Here is a 14243-nt window from a genome sequence, read left to right on the forward strand (position 1 = left end):
GGGATCTTTTGTCTGATCCCTGGTAAGAAACATCTGTAGTACCAAAGCGACAACCGCTTGCTTACATTTACAGATAGAATATACTATGGTATTCTAGGTACAGCATATCAGCGAAGACACAAAAAAGTAGTAAATCAAAAGCAGAAAGAAGAAAACAAGTAATGAGTTTACGTTAGCACAGATATTTGTGCTCATGAAAGGTGTAAGATTAACAGCTCTGAACACTGAAGTCTCTTATGTAATCAATAAACAGATATACCTTACCATCAGTTATACTGTATCTTGTATCACTGCCATATTATCATAATCCTAGTCCAACAAGTCTCAGCTATACTAAGGAGAGGCCATCAGAGGAGAGAGGTCCAGCTTCCTTGCCCTCTTAATCTCTGATGTGTTTATTTAGACAGACAACACATGAGGATACAAAGGAAATACTTATGCTCTTCCCTGATTTCTGAGCTGAAAGAGAGCCCAAATAACTGTGCATCAACACATTCAATTAATGTGCTTTAGGTAATGCACATTAAATCTAGTACCTCTAGACACTTTTACACATGCTCCAGGGGTGGAGGGCAGCACTTTAATTAGAGCGGCTCCAAGAGTGGCTCTAATTAAAATGCCACTGTGTCTCATGTATCAGCAAACTTTAGTTCAAGCACCCCTGTTACCATTTTTAAGTGCAGGGATGCTGATACATGAGATACAGGAGGCTACTGGAGCATGGTAATTGTCATGCTCCAGCAGACCCAATTAATCTGAGTCTGCTCCAACTCACAGGAATTTCAGCATGTTGGAGCGTATAAGCGTATAGGCGCCATGCTCGCGTATAGGCGCCTTCCATTGTGAAGTACTATAAAAAAATCGCTTTAGCCTATTTTAGTGTGCATTAGTTAAAGAGTATGGTTTTTTTGTGGAACTTTAATGCTCATTAAAATAGGCTACCACATTAAAAACACAAATGTAGATGTGCTCGCAGACTACCTACCAGATTTCAGGTAGTAATAACTGTTGGTTCTGAGAGACTACCAAAACAGTTCAAATTCAAATCTCTGACATACCAGTGAAACACTACATCTCTAATACATCCGGTGAGTCTGACAATTTAAATCTTGGTTTCCTCTGGACTGAAAGTATCCTGGCCCACTTGCACAAGAATGGGCAATTGACAAAACAATGCAAATGTGTCTCAATGGCCCAAACAAATAAAAAACCTTAAAGTATTCTTCATAGCCATAGTTTTCTTGAATTTCATTTACTAGACTCCTCCTTTGTAAAAGAATAAGCTCTACATGTAATGTCAAGCAGACTGTTGAAAAAACTGTCCATTTTAAGGGGTCACTCCCATGGGCTATGAGTATGTTACACCACTTCAGCCAGAATCTCAAGAGTTTTCTAGGGTTCTCTTTCATCAGAATTACCCTGTTGTTAGAATATGGAAAAACTGCTCCCTCCACTTTTTCCTTGAATCAGTGCAGAAAAGGCAAAGAATTAAGTACCTAACAAAGAATAAATAGAGACTTTTTAAAGGAGTGCCCTGATGGTCACAATGACAATAAGAATTTAAATTGCACTTGAAAGAGGACAATACCTGCTTTTTGCAGGTCCTCTTGACATACATACAGCTTCCCTTGACATACCATGGCTGTGCAACTGGTGGCGCATGGGCATCTAGCCAGCTGCTGCTCCCCACATCATTCTGGCTGCAAGAGTGGCTAGAGTCTCCAGGCTCCCCCTCCAACCTCTGACTCTTTCTGCTTGCCCTGGCCTGTACAGTGCAGCACAGCTAGAGGAACTGAAGGTAAGCCTGGGGCCATGAAGGTGCACACTGAAGCAGTTTGAGGGTGGGTGTGGGTCTGCAGTGCAGGAGTGATGGAAGAGGGCCCCTGCATGCATGCAGGGAAGCAGTCAGGGAGGGCCTACACAATGCAGTGGGGTTGTCAGTGTGGCATATCGCATTGGGGGTCCCTGGCTCACCTTGGTTCTGCCCCCAACCATTTAGAGGTTGGACAGCCCTGTACCATCCTGTAATAAGACCCATTTTCCTTAATTTTCCAGTCTTTCCATATTACTGAGATAATACATCATGCCAGTGTGTCAAAATACTGCAATATACAAAAAAAATTACATGGAGGGAGGCAATATCAACAGCACTATAAGCTATAACATTCTTCATCACTTTCTTAGCAGTCAGCCCTGTACAAAAGCAATAAAACCCCATTAGTTTAACTTGCCTCTGGTCTGCTTTATCAACATATTTCACAGTTACCCTAGCCTGCAAGGCATAACCCTGTCCTCAACACAGAAAACCTTGCTTCACTTCCTGGCTGTGACTAAGTATCGTTTGGCCATATGCTAGCAAATAGCTGATGTGTTCCACCCTAGAGAAGTAGGAATGGGTGAAAAGATTCAAGTATATTTACAGATTGCTTTGGGTTCCTTTACGATGCAAGGTGACATATAAATTCTTTTTATATGAAACAATTCTTTTATTATAGCTACAGGCTGTGCCAATTATTTTAACAGTTATGTTACAATTTCAAATTTTAAAGTTTTTTAATGATTGCTGAAGTGGTAAGCCAGAGAGCGAAATTTTTGCTAGCACTGCCAAAAAGGCCATTTTCCTGCAATGCTGAAAGCTCCAAAAGGAGCCTCAGAATAACCCTTAAGATTAGTTGTTGCTGCCAAAAACAATTAATACCTGTAGGAGCCAATGAAATGAGTGAATCTGGCCACACATTTCATATGAACCTGGACACAAACTCAGGTGTTAATGTCACGCTAAGCTAGAATTCTGCCCCCATTTAAACCAATAATCAAAGATAAAAGTTCAAGGCCTTATGGATAATTTGAACCCATTTTGACCCATCCAAGAAGCTGAAGGTTCAGAAAGTAGGAGGCATTGTATAGCACGAATATTCTAGGATGCACATTTGAGAATAACAGTTTCAATGGTGCACTGGGGCCATTTTTATTCCATTTGCTGAGGACAGCTTTCAGAGCAGGGTTTGGCAAACAAATATGCTTCCGCTCATGGACTATTCTTGCTACAAAAACACCAAACTTTTCATCAGTTACCCACAAAATACCAGGAGACGAGATTGGTTCTGTATGCCAGTTACTTACAGTTTCATAGTTGATAGGGCCGGGAGGGACCTGAGCAAATCATCAAGTTCTGGTCCGGCAGCGAATCCTCCTGCGGACTGGCATCCAACCCTTTGCGGCCTGGTACCAAGCCGTGGCCCAGGGGTTGAGAATGCCTGCTCTAGAGGCTCATCAATATTATGGTGATGCCTGCGGCTTTAGGCAGCTAATGCTTGAACCATCTGCTATATTGGACTATTATAGAGCACAGAATTTCTCCGATGTGTAAGCACAGGATAAATTTCCAAGAGCAATGACTGGCAACTAGCTCCTTGCATAGCCAATCTGTGTCAGCAGCACCTATTGCTAAAACTGATCGTTCAGACAGTAATACTACAACTTTGAGCACGATCAGTAGATCCCCATCTGTCATGATTCAAAAACTCCTTCTTAGTCCTAGTCTCTCTGAGTACAGTTTGTCCCAGGTGACAGGACCTGAGTCTTCACCTTTCTGGGATGAAATCCCAAGATTCTCTTGCTGGTCAGACTGGGCTCCTAGGGAGCAGTACCTGGTTTACCAACCAGGATTGCTCTGAAGGCCCAACAAGATTTGGCTGCTTGCAAGTCTTCCCATTGGAAGATGTGCTGTTACTGCTGCTGCTTCTCATGTCCTTGTCAAACTAGATGTTTTTCCAGAATTGTGCACAAGCAATGGTTCTTTCCATTGTTGCAGCAAGGTCCTTCTTTGTACAGATCTCACCAAGGAGTCAGCAAATGAGAAGGTGTTCTATAGTCTGTACTTCAGCACACTCACATATATTTGTATTACTACAGTAGGCCCATTTGATTGTACGTTTTTGATCTTCTAGTCTGTGCACAGGTGATTCAGGCATCACCATGTTGGCCAGTGTAGATCAGCCCCTCTGGGCAGGTCCTCCTGGCGTTTTAGGTCCATTTCAGAGCACCTAATTGCATGTAATCTTTCCTTCCATAACCTCAGTTGCACCCTGTCAGCCATTGTGTCAAACAGAACAACATTGGTCACAAAATTATTTCATGCTTTAAGCCATTTAGTTACTTCTGTGGGACCATAAAGTGGATACCTGGGGTCTTTCATCTGCCTTGGGGAGAGGGGGGAGGAGGAGGGTTGGCTCACTACCTTTCTTCTGATATCAGGTGGTACAATGCCAATGTACCACCTGATATCAGACTATCCTTTCGTGTTGGCTTTAGACATCCTGTTATTTCATGACTGCCTTAATTTAGAACTAGATCCAGTTTCTTGGCATGAACTGATTCTTCCCATACTGGACATGCATACTCTGCAATGGAGTAGCGCAAGGTTTCGCAATGTAGCTGGGTTCACCCCCCACTTTGAGGTTATCAACTTTTAAAGAATGTTGTTGCAGGCTCTGACTTTCCTTTTCATCTTCTCTACATGTGCTTTGAAGGTAAGTATTCAGTCCAATGTAACCCCCAAGTACACAGGGTGCGGGTGATTAGCAAGGATCCTGGTTTTCTCCATTTAAAAATCACAAATTCTTTGATTAAAAATAAAATCATAAATGCTCCAATTAAAAACCCCCAAATCCACATTTTTCTGAGATTAAAATGAAATGTCACTCATATATATATATATATATATATATATGTAGCTATCAGTTAAACACAATGTTTTCTTGATATATTTACCATTTTAAATCAATTTGGAAGTCTATCAGTACCTCAATCACTATAATAAAATACATTTTAAACACCTATAAATTTTGTTGTTTGATTTTGGGTTTTTTATCATGGAAAAACTGAGCTTCCCCCCTGCCCCCTTTGTTGGCCAGGACATGGGTCAAGCTATGGCTGCCCCTCTGCTCCCCACACCCCACTGTTTTGTGGTGAGCAGCCCTGATATGCCAGTGCCCTGCCCATGCCATTGCCCCTCACTTCCAAGCCACTGCCATCCCCCACCATCCCTACTGGTGCCCCCTACTCCCCACCCACAGCTCTCTAGCCTTGCTGGTGCCCCTCACTCCCCACCCACAGCCCTGCACCCCCCAGATCTTCCAGAAAGGGTCCCCAGCTGCCAGGGCTATGGGGTAGGCACCTGGGTCAGCAGCCCCTTCCCCCTGCAGCAGGGCCTGACTCCTGGCAACCACCTGTGGGAGGAGGCAGCTGCTGCAGAAGAGTGGAGCATGGAGCCTGGGTCCCCCTCTCCCATAGGTGGCACAGCCAGAGCAGAACCCAATGTGAGGGCTGGGGGCAGGCTGCCCACCGCAGGCTCCCTGCCCTGCTGCCCATACGCAGTGGTAGAAAATATTATTTGGGGAGGGGTTGGGCAGTGCGCAGTGCGCCTACCTGACCCCTGCCCCTCCCTCCCACAGGACTGCTGTGGGGGGCTGACATGTGCTGGTGTTGTGCACACAGCAGCAGACAAACACATGGCAGGAGCACTGGGCATGGAGTTGTGATGGCAGGGCATGGCAGTGGAGCTGTTGCCAGCCACCGCAAAATTAGTATGTGGGGGCTAAGCCCCATTAGCCCTGGCCTTCTGCTGCCTACACTACTGCCTTCCTCTTGGGGTCTCCCTGGCCCAGCAGGTGGGACCCAGTGCATCAGGGCAGTGTGAAACCGGGCAGGGAAGCTCGGTGCTGCCACTGGGGGCCCCACACCATCATGGCAAGGTGCTCCCTGCTTGCCTAGCAGCAACAAGGGACATACCTCTGAGCCACTGCCCCCATTTTTGTTGTTGTCCCCAGCAGCTCCATTTCTTGCAGTTTTACATTAGAAAGTAGGTATGCTGAATGTAACCCAATGCAACCTTTCCCACTCCCCACAACCCCTGGAAATCTGCCAGCCTACAAGGGGAAACCCACTGTTTTCCCACGCTTTTCTTCTTTACAAGAGAAAATCCGGGTTTTTCCTCCTTAAAATGAGAAAATTCAGGTTTTTACACATTTTTCAAAATGAAGTATTGTTTCATCTCAAAAGTAAGGATTCAAAGCATAACAAGGGAAGGACTTAAAGCATAACTGGCTCCTGGTTTATCCCATGCACCCCAACATCTGGGACTACAGGCAGAGTACATGCATGTATATGGACAGCTGTGCACAACTGTTGACTTCTCTGCTCTGGTCTTCAAGGCCAGTCCTTTTTTACCCCTGTGCTCCTTTGTCTGTTTTGGGCCTCTTGAACCCGACTCAAACTGGTGTGTGTGTGTGTGGGCGTGCATGCATGCGCGTGTGTGTGTGTGTGCACGCATGTAAAAATAGACTTCAAAGTAACTGGCTTTCTGTAATGTGCTTTAATTATTAGTGAATGGATGTGCATTAGAATTGCCTGTCTGCTTTCCTCTCTAAATGTCAATCTCTCCTAAATTATTTAACCCCTTTGTAATCATATAGCAGTCAACAAACATAATATAACACACTATATTAATTAAATAATATTTTTTATCACCCACATCCTTCACACAGCGTAGGAGATCTTAAGCAGCAGCTAGCTTGTGTGTGGTGAATTAGATTAGTTCAGTTGGGATTTAATTATTCATTACAGGTTCAATGCCAGCTGCATACAGCTCTGCCTTTAAATGTGTACATAGTATTAAAATTAAAGCAATATATATTTTAGTCACACATTTTTCATGCAGAATTGTGCACGTATAGCTTTCCATTCCCCTATCCTCCAACAGAGGAGGAGGAACCAGGTAGAGAGTGACTCTTTCTTATATCTATCACAATTAAAAGAGTGGGAAGCAGAAGTAATTTCAAACAAGAGAACATGACAAGGGCTGGATCAGGCTGTTGACGCTGACAGTTGGAAATCAGAGTCCGGCCCTTACATGCGCACACAGAAGGGACAATTTTCACCCGATCTGGCCACAGAAAGCAGTCTATAGCCATGACCAAATACAAGTGCACTGCTGCAGACCGCTTCAAAAATGTCCCTCATTGCATGAGGGGTTAGATGAAGATGTTTCAAACCAGAGTGCCTTCTATAACTTGTGTCTGAGCTGACCTGCAGCCTCAAGCTGTTTTCAGAATGAGATGGGGAAAAGGGAGGCAGAGAGTTAGGTCTGGGGTATTTTCAGCCTCCACTGGAGGGTGGGGTGGGTGGGACGTATTGATGGGGCTCTAATTCACCCATCCCACCCTCCAGCACCAGCTGGGAAACCCCTAGAATGAGATCCCTCTGCTCCCTTTCCCCCCACCTTCTGAAACAGGGACAGGCTGGGAGACAGGAGGGGCCATTGCTCCCAGCCAGCAGCTAGATTCCCCTCCCCACTGGAACCAACAGTGAAGTTCTGTTTGGTCTGGGGGATTGCTGTAACTCAGAACACTTCCTAAAAAGCATTTTCACATACAGCGGGGAACTGCACTTCTGTCTGCACCCACAGACTTATAGAATCATAGAGAAGCAGGGCTGGAAGGGACCTCCACAAGTAATCTAGTCCAACCCCCCCCTACCTGAAGCAGGATCAACCTTATCTAAGCTATCCCACACAAATCTCTTATCTAATCTTTTAGCAAAACCACAGTCAACCCTGGCACAACACAAGGCATAATGCCCTAACAGGCCATAGGTAAAGCAGGGGGACAATGGTAGCCAACATCCTGCCTCTGTAAAGGTTGTTAAAATATACTCTACAGATCCCAGAAAGGCAATTGATGAAACATTTTTATAATGATCCTGGGCATGGAAAGTTGAAGGAATTATCTCCAGGATAGGCAGCTCTTTGCCCCTATGCCATGATCAGAAATTAACACAGGTTAATTGCAAGTTAAAATCACCACCTTTGATGGCTGCCAGATAATTGTATTCTTCATCCAGTTTCAGGTGAATGTGTATCCATATCACAAATACCACCATTATCTCAACAGGCACTAATTAGCACCTGTGTTGGCACCCTCAATAGTAGAGAGGCCACAGTCAGGAGACTGAACTATCTTCTTACTCAAAGAGAGAAGTTTTCCAAATTAGATTTAATATACATTAATAGGGTACTACGAAGAAGTTTGCACTTTGGCTAATGAATATAAACAAAGAGAAAGCATGAGGCTGTAGGAACATAGTACTGGCAGTTTTAAGAAGACCTACATTGGTTTAAATGTTTTAAAAATAACATCAATCAAAGGGATGAGGTGTAAAACATGCATATCCTACTAAGAGTAGGTAGAATATGGGCACTGACCCCTCTGCTGGATCTATGGAAATTTACCAGCCAGTACATCTTCAGCAAGTCTCAGCCCATCAAATAAACATATTTTTCTCAGTACATTTGACCAAAAGAGGGGGAGGGGGCGATAGTGGGATGTGGAAGCTGCTAAAATTGATCCAGAAGCCATTGTTATAATATCAATGAAATCTAGAAAATCACTTTTGTCAGCCTAGATGACAAAATGGATGGAGGTGAAGGGGTGACATTATTGTTAGATTATCTGAATTTTAGCAACTGAAACTTTTCATGATACAGAACCTCATCAGAGAATCTGATACAAGTATGAAGCAATTTACACTTCACTTGATGGCTCCTAAGTTTTTTTTTTTAATATTGTAGAAGTGCTTTCACACCATCTCATCTTTATTCCACAAATGAGGAAAGTCATTGAAAAGGTCACCATAATTTATAGCCCTTGTTTTCATGATAATTGATGTTTGAATATAGTGCAGACAATCCAATACCTCTTGAACTATTTCCCACTTTAAAGATTCAAAGCAGAGCAGAACACATTTACAACTATTGCCACAAGAACAGAGCTTCACAGAGGCTGGCAATGAAAAGTTCATTATGAATAATCTCAAAAATATCAGTGTGGAACATATTTGTTTAACTAACACGTAAAGAATCAAATCAGGATCAGGGGTCTCCATTGTGAACTCACACTGGAAGTCATAGACCAGGCTATAAAAGGATTTCAGATTTTTAATTGCCTAAACTGAGGACTTGATTTCCTACAAACATTGAACATCTGCTAAATGAAAAATGTTATGGCTTCTCAAGCTGTCAACCCAAAAAGTCAAGTCACCTAAGACTGTAAGGCCAGATCCAGATGTGTAGGCATGTGCATTTCCCCAGGGACAAACAGCAGTGGCAGAATATGTGCCACTGCTAGTTGTCCCTGGGGAACACTTCTGCACATGTATTTTGGCGTGCAGCACGTTGGCCCGGATGAGGTAGGAGAAGCTGAGGCTAGCAATTTGGGATGGCCCAAGTAAGCTTATGTGGGATCTCAGGGTCCTCCCAGGGCTCCAGTGGTGGCAATCTGGCAGCAGGGAGCCTGGTTGGAAGCAAGGAGCCTGGCTGCAGCTGAAGTGTAGCTCCAGTGAGCCAGATTCTGGTTTCAGGTGGTGCACTCTGCTGCCATGTGCACTGCCCCGCTTTTTTCTGCTCTGGGATCTCCTGATGTCAAAACCCCACCCCGCACATTGCAAATGAGTAACACAGGGAACATCTGCAAGTTCAGGGTGTGCCCTAAGTGTCTAGAATATAAGCCTCAACTTTCATTCTGTTTATGGGGATCTCATGTTGGTGTCTTGTCTAGCCTAAACCCTTGTAATCAAGTCAGGAAATAAACATGTTAACTGGGCTTCTAGACTCTCTTACAGTCTATTCAACTGCTTATCAAAGAGACAACCAAAAATTATGTTGCGACTACCATATTCCTCTGAGCACAGTCCTCTCTTCTGTCCTGTTTATAGGACCTCTGACCATTTTCCAGCAACACTCAAAATATTAAAGCAACACTATAAAGAGTAAAGATATTCCTATATCATGCACAAGAATTTCTAGAAGACACTTTTATTACTGTTTCTCAACATGTAATGGTAAACAAAGATGCCTTGGAAATGGAAAGCAATGCTTTCACTCTGAAGTCAATTTAATCATTCTCTGCTGAGAAGACCTGAATTATGCTGAGTTGATATTCTAGCATACTCATCAGTTGCCTGATACTCTAAAGAGAAGCAGTGCCTTTCAAGAGTATTCAAGTGTTCTGCAACTACCTCTTCAAAGTTGGCTGGATTGCCAATGGTGCAGCAGCTGATGTAAGAAGCATCATGCTTTTTTGTAATATAAGGTCAATAGATAGAAAAATTCTGGTACTTCACATCTGAAATTAAGATTAGAGAAAATGCAGTTTTTTTGTTTTGCTTCACTCAAAAATAAGAGTCCTTCCATCCTCTTATTTTTTCACTGATGATATCCCCATGCTTCATGGTTACTACAGAAATTTCTATTGTCTCGCCACTATGTGAATATGACTGAGCTTAGACCATTATACTGACTCAATAGTTTTGTGAGTTTGCTGACCAGTGAAAGTGCCCCCAATTTATTTTTCTAATTTACAGGTGAAAACTCAATTTTGTTCACTCCAGATTTACCTTCAAGGGCTTGTCTCATCCAGTCATTTTTTCCATTCATCTCTTATTGCTCAGGGGAAGAAAAACTGATTCTATAGGAGTCCCTGAGAGTTTGACACTGACTGGAGGAGGGACAAGACTTTACCCTAAGAATTTTAAGGTGAACTTTTGCTGTGTGTTAGCATCACAACTATTTTCATAACATTACCTCACCCATTCAGTCACTTGCAAGTTTTTCTTCACAAGTTAAACCACTGTACCTCTTCTGCTATTTTCCACTGTGCTTCAAAAGAGCTGCTGTGGGACTAAGTTTGATCAAATACAGAATACACTTAGTCTTTGGATTTATCAAATCCAATTCATCAGACAACTAAATACAGAAGGTTTGCAACTGCTAGACTGTTAAATATTTTATCATTATATTATTACTATATTATTAAGGGAGCACACTGAACCAGAAGTAGAATTCTGAGACCTACTTTGCACTGTGCAAACATCTATTAAAGAGGCTACCTACTGGGTGCATCTACACGAGACGCCACACACACAGTAGACTAATTCTAGCATTAGCGCATCATGGCAAACTATGCTAATGCACTAATGTGCAGTAGAATTAGTTTACAGTTTAGTTTAATGCGCAGTAGCAACAGTGCATTAATGCATGTGTAGATGTGCCCACTTTGCAGCAATGAGTTACGTAAATACATGAATACTCTCATGGTTCACTCATAGCTTGCATATATTTCTGGACTAACCATCAAAGCACAACAACTGCAACACTAGAAAGATCATTCCAGTATAGCTAATACACTGATGCGAAGGGCAATATATTGTGAGGTAGGAGACTGTGGTTCAAGATTCTGTTGGAATCTTGAAGAGGAGGAATTTGAATTTGGGCCTCCCATGCATGTGCACCCCCTGAGAGTGCTGGTGCACCCCCTGAGAGCTCCGGCCGGGGAATGGGGGCGCCAGGAAAAGCGATCCCTGCAGTCCACCTGTGGCCGATTGCACCCACCTGGAAGTGTCAGCAGTCTGTGAGATCGACCACAGGGGGATCCCACCCCAGTTGGCATAATCAGCCCTGAAAGAACTAGGGTTATTTTGTCTGGAGAAGACTAGACCAAGCGGGGAAATACCTGAAGGGAGATTCCAGAGAAAATGGAAATGGCCTCTTCTCTATGGCTGAAGGAGCTAGGTCTAGGAGCAAAGGCCTCAAGTTGTAGCAGGGGAAATTTAGGTTAAAGATTAAGAGGAACTTTATGACTATGAGGGTGTTAAAGCTTTGGAACAGGCTGCCTACAGAAGTTGTGACATCTTCATCCCTGGAAGTTTCCAAGAGCAGGTTAAACAGATATTTGGCTTGGATGGTTTAGTCAGAGGTGATCCTGCCTTGAGCAGGGAGTGAACTAGATGACCTTGTGAGATGCCTTCCAGCTCTATTTTCCTATGATTCCTATGCTAATACTTGCGATAAATCTGTAACCATGCAAAATGGGAGTTCAATGTTTCAAAAGCACTGAGCAGACTTCATGAAGCCTGCTCTAAACAACAAAGTTTAATTGCAGAAATTGCATTTTTGTTGGCTCAGAACTGCAATGCACATGCACAGATCTGACGCAAGTCAGCAAAATCCAGCCTGTCCCCTGAACAAACCATTTCCCTGAATAGTGGAAATCCTCTGAAAACACAGAGCGGCTGACACAACAATAGCATGGATGGATTCCTGCAATGCAGCAATGTTGGCAACTGTGCATCCAGGACTCCTACCCACAGTGAACTTTTGACACAGCCTCTTGAAGTGAAGGTGTGTGGCAACACCAAAGCAGCCAAGTATGCATGTGCTCCCTTCACAGAGCAGTATCGGGAGCTTCAAGGCAATAAGAACTCAGAAGGCAAAACTTTCTATTATAACCATGGCTTCTGATTGAGTAAAGCATTGCTACATATAGAGTGCTGTGCTTTCTCTTTAACCAACCTAGCTCATGAGTTTTTAATGAATACTGCAAATAGTTATATAAATAGAAACTATTATGATAACTCTGCTATAGTATATATACTATACTTGCTAACTGGGTCAAAGTTTCTTAATGAACTATGGTAAGGCATTCAAATAAGTATCTAAAAATAATATAAAATAGGCATCAGTGAAAAGTTGGGATGCTTAGGGTCTGACCAAACTGAGTTCACAGTGTTCTATTAAATGCCCTCTTTGAAGAATGCCTGATTCATGCTCTAAGCAACACATTTTTTTCAGCATATACTAGACAGAGCTTTCTAAAGTATTCATGAATTTTGACCCATTGTAAGTACTGTACAAGGACTTCATTGTAATCACCCTATTGCAGAAGTTTCAAAGTGATCCACTCCCTGGATATTTAATGAGCACTCATGAGACAGAATGATGGGGAGAAGGAGCATTACTTTTACTAACTTCATGAGTATTCAACTCAGCCTGAGTCTGATTAGGCCTCAGATCACTATGGCTACACTTAGAAACCTAACACCTGTGTTAGCATAATCACTCCCATACTAAAACGGCATCATCTTATATCCGCAGTTATTGGGGACAGAAATGAAAACTGATGATGCATAAAGTTATATGACCCATTCAGGTGTCACTTCTTTTGGATGAAGAAAGTATAAAATTCAGGTTGTGGACATACTCCAGCATTAGTTTTAAGGTACCTATCCTGAGGAGTAGTAGTAGTCCAACCAGAGCAACAGAGAGCTGAGCATGAGCTAATTTACCTTACTTCTCGGCTTCTCAGTAAGTTATCCAACAGTGAGCTCTGTGTTTCAGTGGCTAGACTGCTACTAATAGCCAAGTTAACTAACTTAAAGCTAGCTTGGATATCTCAATGCTACAGCATAATTTGTAGTATAAGCATATCATGATACTCTTGGATATATGCACCTCAGGGTGCATGAATTATACAGTCAAGTGTTTACGGCTGATACTTGTATTTATTTGCATAACATTTTACATTTGGATCATATACTGATACATGATTCCTAGGTATCTGAAGAGAATTATGTATGTTTATTTTTGAGAAAAGGAGATTAAGGGAGGGAAGGACACATGATAGTATTGAAATATTTTAAAGCCTGCAATAAAGATGGAAAACCAATGGATCTCTCTTACTATGGGTAACAGGTAAATGAGGCAAGAACTCAAAACTGTAGCAAAGCAATACTGGGTGCATCTACATGTACATTAGCATGCTTTAGTTAATGCACTTTAAATCTAGTACCTCCATTGTGAGGTACTAGAAAAATGCACATTTACCCTATTTTAATGTGCGTTAACTAAATAGCATGGGGCATTTTTACACGTGTTGTGGGATGAGGTGCTGTGCACTTGAATTAGTGAGCCACACTAATTACAAGTCCCAGTGCATCATCGCACTTCCCTGCGCTGAAAAAATAGCAGAGGGGCACTTTGAACTAAAGCTCATTGAATGGGTTTTATTTCAAAGTACACCACCACCATTTTTGCAGCACAGAAATGCTGATACACATGATGCAGAAAGCTGCCAGAGCGCGTCAATTTCTGTGCTCTTTGTGCTGGATTTCCAGTGAGTCGGAGCAGGCTCCATGCATGTGTATAGGAGCTCACAGTTTTTAGTGACACTTTAATGTGCATTAAAGCACACGTGTAGATGGACCCTTAGAGAATATCTCAGGAGAGGCTTTCTGACTGTAAAAACAACGTGAAAAATCTACCTAGGAATGTTGTGGAACCTTCACAGGTTTTCAAGAGGAAGCTGGACATATTTCTGTCTGAGCTTGTTTAGGAATAATGCCTTGAATTT

General features: G+C 42.7%; 1 protein-coding gene across 4 annotated transcripts in view; it reads right to left on the bottom strand.

Moving 5' to 3' along the window:
• The window catches only part of CPNE4 (copine 4), a 350544-nt gene that overhangs the window by 170517 nt on the left and 165784 nt on the right, over nt 1-14243 (bottom strand). The gene's annotated exons all lie outside the window — the stretch shown is intronic.

The sequence above is a fragment of the Alligator sinensis genome, unplaced genomic scaffold (genome assembly GCF_000455745.1).
Source record: "Alligator sinensis unplaced genomic scaffold, ASM45574v1 scaffold54_1, whole genome shotgun sequence".
Classification (NCBI taxonomy): Eukaryota; Metazoa; Chordata; order Crocodylia; family Alligatoridae; genus Alligator; species Alligator sinensis.